Source organism: Hibiscus syriacus, unplaced genomic scaffold (genome assembly GCF_006381635.1).
Source record: "Hibiscus syriacus cultivar Baekdansim isolate YM2019G1 unplaced genomic scaffold, ASM638163v2 tig00110303_pilon, whole genome shotgun sequence".
In the NCBI taxonomy this organism is placed as follows: domain Eukaryota; kingdom Viridiplantae; phylum Streptophyta; class Magnoliopsida; order Malvales; family Malvaceae; genus Hibiscus; species Hibiscus syriacus.
The window spans coordinates 2,114,510-2,129,385 of NW_024062672.1; the positions used below are offsets into that span (position 1 = coordinate 2,114,510).

The 14,876-nt window shown below is 31.5% G+C and overlaps 1 pseudogene; it reads left to right on the forward strand.

Annotated features, from left to right (window-relative positions):
- Positions 1 to 4,694: 4,694 nt before the first annotated feature.
- Positions 4,695 to 8,074, forward strand: LOC120116712 (annotated as a pseudogene).
- Positions 8,075 to 14,876: the final 6,802 nt, after the last annotated feature.

A 14,876-nucleotide genomic window follows, 5' to 3' on the forward strand; every position in this document is an offset into this window, starting at 1 on the left:
TTGCAAATCTTTGATTTTACTTTCAAGATCGTTGTTGGTTTTGGATATGAGTTTATTTTCATTTTTCAATTTTAAAACATCATTTTTATATTTTAAAAACAATTTCTCATAATCCGAAGCCAACCCACTACATTCCTCTAATAGCTCATCATAGGATAAATCATCAAAATCAGATGAGTTAGAGGTTACCATAGAATCTTCCCCGAATGCCATCAAGCACAAGTTTGCTACTTCTTGTTCCTGTTCATCGGAACCTTCTTCATCGTTCCATGTAGCCACATGAGCCTTGTGCTTATTCTTTGATTGACCCTTTCTCTTTAATTGTGGGCAATCATATTTGACATGCCCCGGCTTTTTGTATTCATAGCAAATGATCGGGTCCTTCTCCTTTGGTTCATTTTTGAGGCCTTCATTTCGTTTGAATTTTCTTCCTTGGTAAGGTCTCATCATTTTTCTGAATCATTTGGCAAACAATGCCATTTCCTTGTCATCGTCATCTTCATCCGAATCACTCTCATCTTTTATGGATTTGAGAGCAACTCCAATGTTTTTCTTCTTCTCCTTCTCCTTTGGTGTCTCTTCAATCTTATCAAGGTCCACCTCATCTTCAAGCATCATTTCATAAGTGAGGAGTGAACCGATTAGATCTTCAAGAGTTAAGGACGTTAGGTCCTTAGACTCGATGATTGTCATCTTCTTTGATTGCCACGATTTTGGGAGGGAGTAGACTAACTTCCTCACAAGCTTTTCATTTGAAATGATCTCTCCATATGATTTAAGACCATTGACAATCGTTGAAAATCTATCCGTCATAGCTTTGATATCTTCATTTGGTTTCATCTTGAAATTTTCATAGCTATGCGTTAGAATACTAATTTTAGATTTCTTTACCTCATCGGTACCTTCATGAGTGACTTGTAGTTTGTCCCATATTTCTTTGGAGGTTGTAAAAGATGAAACTCTTCCGTATTCATCTGGTCCAAGAGCACAAAATATGATATGGATGGCTTTGGAGTTGAGCTGGAACATTTTTGTCTCTCATTCACTCCACAATCTTGGATGAGTGAGAGGCTTGATGTATCCTTCTACTATGACATTCCATGCTCCCATGTCACTTGCTTGAATGAAGTACATCATCCTATTTTTCCAAAAGGAATAGTTAGCCCCATTGAAGAAAGGAGGCTTGTTGACGGGCATCGAATCAAGACCGGAGTCGAAGTTTGAAGTAGAGGTCATTGATGACTTTGATTATCGATGTAACTCTTCCCGAATCGACTCAAGAGGTGATTAAACCTTCAAATGAGTTAGGCTCTGATGCCAATTGTTGAGTTAATCGATTGGCGAATATGGCCAAGAGGGGGGTGAATTGGCAATTAAAATTTTGGTTGAAGCTTTTGCAGAAAATTGAAAGAAATTTGCACAGCAATTTAGAGTGGTTCGACTTTCTCAACCAAAGTCTACGTCCACTACCTTAGCTATCCACACTAAGGATTTTCCACAAATTCACTAATTTGTCTTTCTTTTGAGGACAAAGAGTAACCTTACAAACCCTCAAGAATTATTCCCCAAATTCTTGAGAACACTCTCTCCCAAAGAGAACAATACAAATTTGCAAACTTACAAGGAAATCCTCACAAGGTAGATTGTTTGCACAATTCTAGAACAAAGAAAAGAACACTCAAGAATGAATACAATTGAGCACAATAAGTGTTCTTGAAAGCAAAATGAATATTGAATGAAAAATAGGCTTGAAATGCTCAAACTTGAGGTTTGATGTTTTCTCTTTGATTCTCTCTTTGATTCTCTCTTGATTCTAGTTGCTTGATATTTCTTCTTATTGATCAATGGCTTCTAAGCTTGCTTAAATACACCTTGAATCACTTCTGAACGTTGGGGATCATTAATGAAGTTTTTGGAGCTGTTTAAGTGTGAAAACAATTAATATTTTTGCTTGGAGCGTGGGGGGAATCGGTACCCCTCATGGGGAATCGGTTCCCTAAGTGTAAAATTCAAATATTTCGACCGTTGAACAGTGGGGGGAATCGGTTCCCTCCAAGCATACTGGAATTCTCGGAGCCAAACCATTCAGGGGGGAATCAGTACCCCCTTGGGGGGAAATCGATTCCCTCTGAGCAATCTGGAATTTTTGGCTTTAAAATGGTTCGAAATATTTTGTAAAATCGTTTTGAAATTATTTTAAGATTAAAACTTAATTTTACACTTGAGTAAGGATTTAAAATGAACTTTGAAATACTATGAGTAATATTTTGATATTCGATTTAATATATCGAATATGCTTAGAAAAATTATTTTCAAAATTAAAATTCTTTTAATTTAATTTGTTATATCGAAACATCAAAATGTTTTCAACACTCCACTAAGGTAGAAATAAGGTATGGTTCTATCTTACAGTGACCCTCATATCTACCTATGTGACCGAATCCAGCCTCTACTAAATACGGCAAGACACGACTAGGTATCACTAACTTAAGATTCCTAATGAAAGGATCTAATACACGGTCCCTCTCCTAAAATTAAATAATTACAAAATTTAATTTTTAAACTAATAATCATGCATTAAATAAATAAATAAATTATTACTAATAATTTAAATTATATTAAAATGTTAAAATGTTACGGTATCAGTAAAATGTAGCAATCTATGATTTTCATCCAAACGAAGTAGACCTCCATCCATTTTATATATGCAAAAAAAATTAATTAAATAAAATATTAAAAAATTTAAATACTTAAATAAATTAAAAACAAAATATTAAATATAATAAAATATACCTTAAATAGTTAAAATAGAATATAAGAGTATTTGAGAGAAGTTGAGAGGATTTGGTGTTATGAAAGTGATTAAGAATGGGGGTAGTTATAGGGAGGGGGTGGGGTGTGAACGGTGGGGTAGGGGGTAATTAAACCTAAGGCGCGTTGCAGGGGGCGCGCCTTTCTGACGCATGTCAACGTAAAGAACGCTTCAGGGGGCGCGTCTTACCCCACGTGGCGCCATATCAGCGTAAAGCGCGCTGGAAGGGGCGCGTCTTACTGCAAAGGGTGTTAGATCGAAAAAATAGTCTGAAAGATACCTGATAGGAAATATTATAGGGTATAGGTGATATTTCGGAAAAAACGCCAGAATAATCACTTGTATGCTTTATGAAATTGATTGTGCCACTTGTACATGTTTCTCAAAGTTAGTAATTAAGTTTAAATTAGTTTAATGTATCACAATTAATTAATTATTAAAAGGAATTATATAGTTATTTTAATATAAAATATTTTTCAATTGTTTTTTTGGATAATATAACTTATTATTTATTTGATATATAGTTATATATTGATTTACCTTCTACCATATATATGTTCAAAAGAGACAATATCTTGTTTATTGCATTTGATGTGACATCTAAGGGTGTTTAAAACCGAATATATTTTCAGATACCAAAATGTCGGCATGTGTTTTAGCTTATTACATTTGGATAACTATAAGTTGAGTACCCTTATTTTGGGTCACATGTATTCGGTTTATAATTTTTTTATTCTTTAAATTATATTATTTTAAAAAAAATATTTCAAAGAAAAATTCTAAAATTTAAAGATCTATAATATATAATTCGCACATAAAGTTTAAAAAATTAAATTACATAATTGAAAGAAAATTTATTAATAATTAAAATAAAAATATAATTAAATTTTAAATATTTTGAAGTTAAAATAAATATTTTAAAAAATAATTTAGAAGGTTAATATGAAATAATTTAAGAAATTAAAAATTTTGAATGTTAAAGTAAAATAATTTGACAATTATAAATAAAATGTTAAATAAATAAATATATATATATATATATAATAAATAGGTTACCCGGTCAACGAGTGTCTGGTTAAACAAGATTTTGTAACTCGACCTCGACCCGAAAACTCAAAAAATTTATCGGGTCAATGAGTATCTGATTAAGCAAGATTTTATGATCCGAACCTAATTCGGAAACTCAAAAACACTTGACCCAAAAATCGAGTACTTTTAAAATAAATGTCTAAGGGGGCGTTTGGATGGAAGTATTTAGGATTCCCGGTAGGAATATTTTTTTCCTAACAAAGTATACCCATGTTTGGTTGAATATCATTTCCCAAGTCAATGTAATATTTGTTTCCCATCAGTGAATATTCCTGAGAATATTATTCCCTCACACCCTTGAGGTATTCTTTCATTCCGTGTGTTAAGGGCTAAAATACCCTTGTTTTTCCGTTTCCATCGCGATGTCTTTGTATGTCTCTCTATCATTTTCATGATCGTTTACCATCCATTTTCGTGTGTTAAGGCCTCTGCAGTCATCGTCCCAAGCAAGCATCACGCCGTTGTCGCCTGTTTGCAGACACTAACATGTATGTCTCTCTTCTCCTTGTAAGATTTATTCCCCTCTCTCTTTCTTCTCCTCTCCCTTTCTTTACAATATTTTACTTGTTTAATTTTTCCAGAAAAATTAGTGTAGTCGATTTAAGTTAACCTTAGCGATAGTTTCCTTATAGATGTTGTTTTGCTTGGATCCATTCTACCATTTTTTCATAATCTTGTGCAGTATTTGAGTTTTAATGGAAGATTGAATAGTTTTAAAGAGGGGTTGTAAACTGTAAAGTAAAAGCAAGGATATTTGATAGGGTCCAGTTATATTCATAGTTGAATCAATTAGGGTTCTTCAAAAAAAAAATTAACGCCGAGTTCTTTTCCTTGGTTTTATAATCCAAAATATTTTCCACTCCGTATATCAATTTAATGGCTGTATCGTCCTTCGATTCACTTCTGTTGTCGTCTTTGTTGTTCTGTTTGGATTATTGTTCAGTTTTTCGTTTCGTCGATAATGGGTTAATTTCAAAGCTATCTCATTCTTAGATTTTTAGTAGACCTTGTAGTTTCTAACATATTACAACCGAAGGCGGAGAAGTAATCACCGATATGGGTAAACGTAGGATTTTTTGTTCCGAAATTCTTTCTTTGCGTAATTTTTGCTAATTAATTTGATTAACGTTTTGCTTTTACCTTCTTTTTCTTATATAGTTTATGGGTTATTATCTCTCCAAATTGATATTAATAGTTGCGTTTGAAGAATAAGAATTTTCTATCATTTGTTTTGGGGTGTGTTTGGCGTTTATTTTATTTATATTTCGTTTAGGGTTTTTTAGCTAAATAAAAGGAATATATGAATTTTGCAGGTAAAAATCAGCGTAAGAATAAGATGATGCTAGATAGTGACGATGATAGTAGTAGTGTAAGTTCATCGTCTACCATGCAATCGGATCAATTCTCAGTTTCTGGAACTGAAGAACTCGAATTTAAAAAGGATAGTTTACTTGATGAAGCTGTGGATACTTTGTACGAAAAGAGGTCTGATATTGTTATTTTTTTGCTATATTAGCTTACTTATGTTTTGGATGAAAATTTGATGAAGAATTGTTTACATTTTTTAGGGAAGAATTGTTTGGTTAGATGAAATTAGTTACGTAGCCATATTTTAGAGATTTCTCAAATTTTTTAGAATTATTATAGTTTTGAGTTGGATTTGACTCAATTAGTGTTTTTCACCTTTGTTGATGAAGGGGTTCTACGCGTGAGAAGGCATTGGCCTCGATTATTGAGGCTTTCAACAGCGACTTGCAGCATCAGTTCGTGGAGAAGAAGTGAGTTGCTCTTTTTCCAAGTGTTTCTTAATCTTGGTTTCGATTTATTTTATTGCAAGGATTGCCCAATGTATTAGGACCATGGTTCTATGAGATTTCATGTAGTTTTGATTGGTTGGCGAGAATTCATGAATTGGTTAAAACATTGGCGCCCGAAGAATTAGAACTATCTCTCATTTAGTGGGATTCATTTGTTAATCAGACTTCAGATTCAATACGTTACATTAGATTGTGATTTTCTATTGCCGAGCAAATTTGCAGTTGTGGTTGCAAATGTTTCTTTTGATTTAAAATCTGGTTTGAGTACTTGAATCTATGTGCCTCTAATGGTCATGTTATCTTTTTCCGTTGTTCAGATTTGCTACATTACTGCACCAGTGTCTGAATTCTATCAAAAAGGGGTCCAGCAAAGAGATATCTTTAGCTTCCCATGTTATTGGTTACTTTTGAAAGCTTTTGCAGATTCTAATGCATAATGCATGGAAGAGACCACACGGATTAAGTATTCAATCTGATAAATTTCTTTTTGTAGGTTTGCTGGCTTTAACTGTTGGTCCTGGAGATAATGCACGGGAAATATTGGAGGAGTCGATAATGCCTATTTCACAGGCTTCTAAATCTGGTTCTGAATCTTCTAAGATAGCTTCGGTATGCAAGAAGTTCAATTGAGATTTGTTCTACTTCTAGTATTTTGTTGGTACTACAATGCTTAACCAGTTTCTTTTTACCTGATTTCCTGTTATAGTTACTGGAGTGCTTGGCTATTATCACTTTTGTTGGGGGGATCGATCCAGAGGAAACAAAAAAATCAATGCAAATTATGTGGCAATCTGTTCATCCTAAGTTAGGCTCTAATGTAAGTATCCTGATTTTCATTAATTGAAAAACATCGAATAGTGTATTGAGGTTCACTGCATCAGTTATTGTTTTAAATTGTTCTTTTTCTAGTGGGGTGTAGTCTTAAATTCTCTTCATATATATCATGGTTATAAATGTACTTTTGAGTTTAAATATCAGAATAGTAGGTTAAAAAACCTTGTGAGACTTCAATGTTTCCCCAGTATAATGGGATGAGACTGATCAATCTTGGAAAAATATGCAGATCCATAGCATATTTGTCTACTTTGCTAGATAAGGATGACCGATCTTTCCGCATTGCTGCTGGAGAAGCACTGGCAGTAATTTTTGAGATGGGAAGCTTAGAGAAGTTTGTTGCTGAAGCTAAAGGTTCAAATATTGGCTCAATATCTGAAGGAAATAAATCTAAAGAAGGATTCTTACTGATACAAGGACTGAGGGGGGAAATTCTGAATCAAGTCAGAGACCTCTCTGTGGAAGCTGGTGGTAAAGGTTCTGCCAAGAAAGATCTTAATAACCAGAGGAATTTGTTTAAAGATGTTTTGGAGTTCCTCGAGGTACTAATATTGTTGTCTTTCATGTTCATGACTTGCAATTCTAGGACATCTCATGTTAACTTTTATCATCTTGGTGATGTTAGGATGGTTATTGCCCGGAGACATCAATGAAGATTGGCGGGGATTCATTGCAGACATCAACATGGTCTCAGTTGATTCAGGTTCCTCTTCTTCCTCTTCCTGTTCTTTGGTTTCTTACATTAGTTATATGCCATGAATTCTTATATTATATAAAACTTCAATGCTACAGCTGAACTTTTTGAGGCACTTTCTTGGTGGAGGTTTCACTAAACACATGCAGGTCGGTCTTCTTTTAGTGAAGTTGATGCTTCTTGGTGCAGTTTGCTTGTATTCTATTTTCCGGTTGATTAAGCTCGACATATTTTGTTTTACTGTGTGCAGGAAAACGAGTTCTTTCGAGTTGTTTTTGGTTTTACTCCGAAAAGGAGGAATCTTCTAGGCAGTGCACATATATCCAACGGTCAAAAGGTCGGTTAGCTTGACCAGAATATTTAATTAACGATGTTAAGTGTTTTGTCTTTGAATGCTTTCTATGATATTCTGATTATAGGTATAAGATATTGGTCTATAATTCATTAGGCCATCACTGAGGCATGAACCGCTATATAGTTTTTACAGAATATTTATATTCTAGGTTGACGTATGTGACTAGACTTTCTCGGACATGCGAAATTGATATAGATTTATTGGGATTGTGTGGTACAGAGAATGTTGAAATCACCAAATTCAGTTATCAGCAAAGCAAGAACCCAGATCTTGAACAAGCAGCGGATGCAATCTATGGTAGGTTTCTTCTGTGTTTGATGGGGGACATGGATGTAGTGTTTCCCAAACGAAGTTCCTGGTTAATGTTTTTGTTTTTTTCTTGATGTATTCAGGATAGGAACTTTGGGCACTTTGCTGTAAATGCTGGTGAAGACGACGCATAATCTTCTATATGACAGTGATTTATTGAGATTCAAAACTGATAATGTTGGAACGGCTAAATTTTTTATTTTATATTATATAGTTTCATTATTGTGTAACGTTGATTGGTTTGTACAAGGCACCAATGAGAAATTTGGATCGGAATTGACATATAATGAATAAGCAGTTAATCCGCATGATCACTTCTGTAATGATCTAATGATGTATCTATTGAGTTGTGTTTACATAATATTACTAGGATCGTGTTATAAATTTATAGATAAAGTATGCAGAATTAAGTATAAATATAAAAGATAAATAAATAAATTATTGTACATAGAAGATATAATAAATATTATATCTTAGATAACAAAAATAATTTACAACTTTTTATTATTATGATTGTCTATGATAAATTATTGTATATAGAAGAATGTAAACCTTGTCGATTGAAAAATACAAGAAACCTTCCAGTGAATGCGTCACGTATGAACCGAAGCTAATTTCCACAATATAAACATTTAGTTAAATGTTGATGTAAAATTTTAATATATTTTTACATAAATTATGTAAAATTTAATATTAATTAAAATTAAAATAATACATGATATATTTAAATACTCAAGTAATATATTATCAACAAATATAATTTTTTTATAAATAATTTTTATTTAAATATTTAGAATTTCACTTGTTAAAAAATATAGAACAAGGACAATTTGGTAAAATATACATTTTAGTAATCTTTTATTCCTTCAACCAAACACTGTAATTTTACATTCCTGCCAAACCAACCAAACACAGTAATGTAACATTCCCAGTAATTCTATTTCCTGGTAATCTTTTATTCCCACTGATAATCTTACATTCCATGAACCAAACGCACCCTAATATTTTTATATCAGGTCAAACGGATTGAATATTTTTGAATACCCTAGTCACATCATCTGTATCTTGCTTATTGCATCAAAGATCTGGTCTGGTGACTGATATTTTTTTTATAAAGTTTTGTTTAATCTGATAAAATTAAAATATATAAATTTAAAATAGATGCAATAAAACATTAATGAACAATGATAAAATCGAGTTAATTTTATAAGATCAAGAGTTGAAAAATATTTTCCCTTCTAAGAAAAAATCTTAATTAATAATCGGACTTTCAAATATTGGATCAATTATATTTAATAATATTTTAATTTAATTTTTTTCAAATTGTTTTAACTAATCAATAACATAAAGCATGACTTAAGGTTTAGTGTTGGAATCAAAATTAATTATCCTAAAATTGTTAGAATTACTTTTTAAAATTCGTGATTTACGAAACTTATTATCTCAAGAGAGTGTTGTTTTCTCTTCAGGCCTGAGTTCGAGCAATTGTATTTACAGAGTGTGTGCTCCTTATTAATGATTAAGTAAAATCTTGAATATATATTATCTTATAATCACTCTAAATTATTAAAATAAATCATGATTTAAGAGCTAATAGGGTCTTAACAGTTACAATAATCATAAATTAAAAACAAGTTTTATACATATTGCCTCTTATCACATAATAGATTAATTTTTAAAATAGTTGTTATTTTTCCATTTTCTTAAATTTAAATACTTTTAGTTTAATTTTTTTTTGGATAAAGTAAGTTTTTAGTCTTTGCTGTTTTTAATTTGTTGATAAAAAATTTTGTCATATTTTTAATAAGTTTCATGGATTAAATTGAAAAAGTTATCAAATTCAAAGATTAAAAGTTATATTATATTTTAATTTTATTAGGAAAAAAAACATCAGAGCCCCATATACTTTTTAAAAAATTCAATGTGTCCCTTGTATTATTTTTCCTCTCAATGTGGCCCTCCAATTGAGAAAACAAACCCAATATGATCATTTGACTAACATTTTCTATCGTTGACCGTTACGGTGCTGACTTAACAATCTTTGATGCTAACATGATAGTCCACGATGATTGATGATATGGTAGATGAGATAAATTGATTTTTTTGGTTTTGTTCAAAGGTCAACTTAGTTTTTTTTAAAGTTCAAGGGCTTATTTAACTTTTTTTTTAAAAAAATTAAAAGTTATTGTAAATTATAAATATAAAATTATTTAAATATTCAAAAAATTAAATATAAAATAATAAAAAATTAAATTGGGTAGAAAATTAAATATACATATTAAAAATACTAAAACTATTATCAAAAAGTTTACAAAATTAATATATATATAATAATAATAAGTTATAAAATAATTACTTATAAATTATTTAAAAAATTAAAAAGTATTTTTAAAAATATATATTATACTTAACATATACATGTAACATATAGGCATATCATCAACACTTATACACAATATTCTTACTGGATTAATTGAGAATTATAAAATATAAATTAGTCGAGACTTATTTCTGGATTTTTGTAATTGTCTTTTTGTAACTCTCGACTAATTTAAGTTATATAATAAGTTTCACCATAAAAAATAATTACAAAACATAGTAAGTTTCAACTAATTTAAATTTTGTAAGTCTCGATTAATACAGTAAGAATAATTTGTATAATTATTGATAATATGTCTACATATTATATGTATATATTATGTATAATATATCTTTTTAGAAATATCTTTTTAATTTTTTAATAATTTATAAGTTATCATTTTATAACCTATGATATATTTTAAAAAATTAAATTTTTATAATAGTTTTAGTATTTTAATATGTATATTCAATTTTTTAATAATTTAAATTTTGTTTTTAATATCTTATTTTTAAAATATTTGAATAATTTTATATTTAAAATTTAAAATAATATTTGTTTTAATTCAATAAGCCCTTAAACTTTAAAAAATCAATTTGACCATAGAACAAAATAAAAAATCAATTTTTTAATTCATTTCATTTGTCATGACATCAGTAACAGTGGACTACCACATTAGTATCATAAACAATCATGTCCGTATTGTAAACTATCATGTCAGCACCATAATGGTCAACGACGAAAAATAATGATCAAATGGCTACATTGGGTTTGTTTTTTGTGTTGCAGTGCCACATTAATTTTTTTAAGTATAGGGGCCTTTAATGCCTTTTTGTCATTTTATTATGAGAAAAAAGCGTCAGTGACCGAAAATGACTTATAATATACAATTTTGACCAACTTTTTTGTGATTTGCGAAAATGACCAACAAAATCGCAACGCGATTTAGAAAATCGCAACGTTGAAAAGAAAATCGCAACGGTCAAAAGAAAATCGCAACGCGATATTCCAAGAATCGCAATGCGATTAAGAGAATCGCAACGCGATCTTCCAAGAATCGCAATGCGATTCAGAAAATCGCAACGCGATTAAGAAAATCGCAACGCGATTCCAAGAATCGCAACGCGATTCCAAGAATCGCAACGCGATTAAGAAAATGAGTAAATTCTTTCAAAAGTTGTTGCATTTGTTTCTTTCTTAAGAATTTTCTCTAAAAAGATAGTATCCGCGCGGACGTGTCGAAGACACGTATTACCACGACCACGACCACGACCACGACCACGACCACGACCCGACCCGACCCGACCCGACCGGACCCGAGACGAGACGGCGGCGCGCGAGAGTCCCCCTTGTTCTCTTTCACTCAACAAGGAAATGGGAAATCCAAGCCTTAAATACACTTCCCAATAGTGTTTCCAATACTATGTGGGATTGAGCATTACTCAACACTTCAAAGAAAATATAGCAATTTTTGTAGTATTTTCCCACTTAATCCATATCTAAAAATATTAAAACATTTTATCAAGAGAATTAAAAGAGTTGTAGATATCTACATTTCAATTCAAACTTATACATATAGTTTTAATATGATAAAATGTTTTAATATTTTTAAATATGGATTAAGCGGGAAACATGCTACAAAAATTGCTATATTTTCTTTGAAGTGTTGAGTAATGCTCAATCCCACATAGTATTGGAAACACTATTGGGAAGTGTATTTAAGGCTTGGATTTTCCATTTCCTTGTTGAGTGAAAGAGTACAAGGGGGACTCTCGCGCACCGCCGCCGCCGCCGTCTCGGGTCGGGTCGGGTCGTGGTCGTGTCGTGGTCGTGGTCGTGGTCGTGGTCGTGGTCGTGGTAATACGTGTCTTCGACACGTCCGCGCGGATACTATATTTTTAGAGAAAATTCTTAAGAAAGAAACAAATGCAACAGCTTTTGAAAGAATTTACTCATTTTCTGAATCGCATTGCGATTCTTGGAATCGCGTTGCGATTTTCTGAATCGCGTTGCGATTCTTGGAATCGCGTTGCGATTCTTGGAAGATCGCGTTGCGATTTTATGAATCGCATTGCGATTCTTGGAAGATCGCGTTGCGATCTTCTTTTCAACGTTGCGCTTTTCTAAATCGCGTTGCGGTTTTGATATCGCGTTGCGATTTTGTTGGTCATTTTGGCAAATCAAAAAAAAGTTGATTAAAATCGTATATTATAAGACATTTTCGGTCACTGACGCTTTTTTCTCTTTTATTATTATAGGTTTTTAGGTATAGTCGTAGGTATCTGACTCAATGATTTACTAACTCAAATTAGGTAGGGTAGAAATTCATTTGAGAGTAATTATGTCAATCCAGTTTACTCCATTCATAATATGAAATTTAAATCTTAAATTTTATTTATGTAACACCCAAACTCAATCGAACCTAAAATTCGAATGATTTGAATATTACACAGAACCATATAAGTGGCTAACCATTTTTTTAAAATCATTTCTCAATTTTCATAATAAACATCCATGTTTGAAAGCATAAACATTCAAGTTTTACAAAACAGAGAGCTTCCAAAATATAACATCTCAAATATATGAGTTTAACAAAAGAAAGTTACGACTCAATTACATGTAAGGTCTATGAAACATATGTCCTTTAAAATGTACTCTAAAAGCTTGACAAAATATGGAATCCACAATATGACGATAAGCTCCTCGAACAGGCATCTAAGAACCTACAAACGAATTTTTTTTGAATTCTACGGTACGAGCTCAGTGTCACACAAATCACTCTACTAAACTACATGCATTCACCAAATGGGTATGCTAACAAGTATGGCCATGAAACATAAAAAATGCATCAAGCATATAACATATCAAGCATCATGGAGTAATTCAAGTCACAAAATCTTGCGGCAATGTTGACATATAACTAAAGTGCCTTAGCACTAGTAATAAAAGTACCTCAGCACTGATACAAAAGTGTATGAGCACTGATACTAAAGTATCTCGGCTTTGATAAAAACATATTTGAATATTTCTCATAAATAGATATTAGACAATCGTCATACGAATGAGTAGCTCGGATGTCCTTATCGTTTCTCGAATGTCAAACAAAGGCATAAGCCTTATGAAATATTTCCTTATAACGTTATTATGCTTAACACACAATTATTCACTGTTTACACTTATAACTTTTTATTACCAAGGTTTCCAACCTTTAAGCCTCTTATTTGAATCCTTAGGCCAAAATAATCTTCTAATTCTCTTTTATCATGATGACACTGATACTCAACACTATAATATCAATGTTACTTCCTTACGATATCAATACTACTTTAAGTATCGATAATCAAATCATATTCGATATATTTGAAATAACTTTTAGTATCAGTATCCTGTAGGGAGTATCAATTCTTCTTTTTTAATGGTATTATACTCTCATAGGTACCAATACTAAATTTGGATTTGATATTTTAAAAAATCAATCTAGTATCAATACCCTTACCTAGGGTAACGATACTACCCTTTAGTGGTATGGATACTGCCCAAGTATCGATACTAAAATTGCATTCTGAAAATTGAAACCAACCCTCAGTATTGTACTACACCTTTAGTATCTATATCTCAAGAACATTATTGATATCCTATGAATAAGATACCGATGTTACCTAACCAAAATCCCTTGATTTTGGCCTTACATATGAACAATAATGGTATTGATACCCTAAACCTAAAAATTTCTATTTTCCATGCACTAGTCAATGCAAAACCTACGAAAAACCTTCCAAAGGCTCTCAAAATTTATTTAAAGTTTATGAGAGTTTAAGAAGATCATAATATATCTTTTTCATACATGAGTAATATCATAACACCTCATTCCTTCACGAACACAAATATATCCATTATGTCCCATGCACTTGTGCAAACAATCAATTTACACCTAGTGATCTACAAGCCTTATAGAAGAGTTGGAAGTCTGTTACCTTGATCCTAGTTGTTAGAAAATACCTCAAAATCACCCAAATACAAGCTTCTCTTTATTTTTATCTTTGGAATTTTTTCCAATTTTTTCACTAAGCACGAGACAAAGAATAAATTACTAACACATCTAAAACTTAATAGGAGTACAAATGTGATTCTTACACTTTAGAAATGGATTGAAAATGTTCTAGAACCCTATAACCTAAACCCTTCCAAAACCCTATCCTTGGTCACCATGGTCAAACTTTAAGATGATGAACTTAAAAGGAAGTTCTAGGGGTGGAGATTGTATTTCTTACCTTCACAAATATGATCTAAAATTATAGGACAACAAAGTTTTCCCCTTTAGAGATTCAACAAAGGTAGAAAGAGAATATAAGGAGATAAAGAAGAAGACAAATGGTGAAAAAAAATTAGAAAGCCTAACATAATATCCAAAATTCACTTGTGCCAATTTGAAATTACTAACGTTATAATTTGAACGATTTAACGTCACATTATACTAAAATATAGTTAGTTGGTAATTTTATCATTACCATTTTAATTTGTATTTGATGCAATTCTTTTTAAACGAAATGGTTTTACTCGACTGTTTGGCACTCAATTAGAGATTAAAACGAGTCATTGGGCTATAA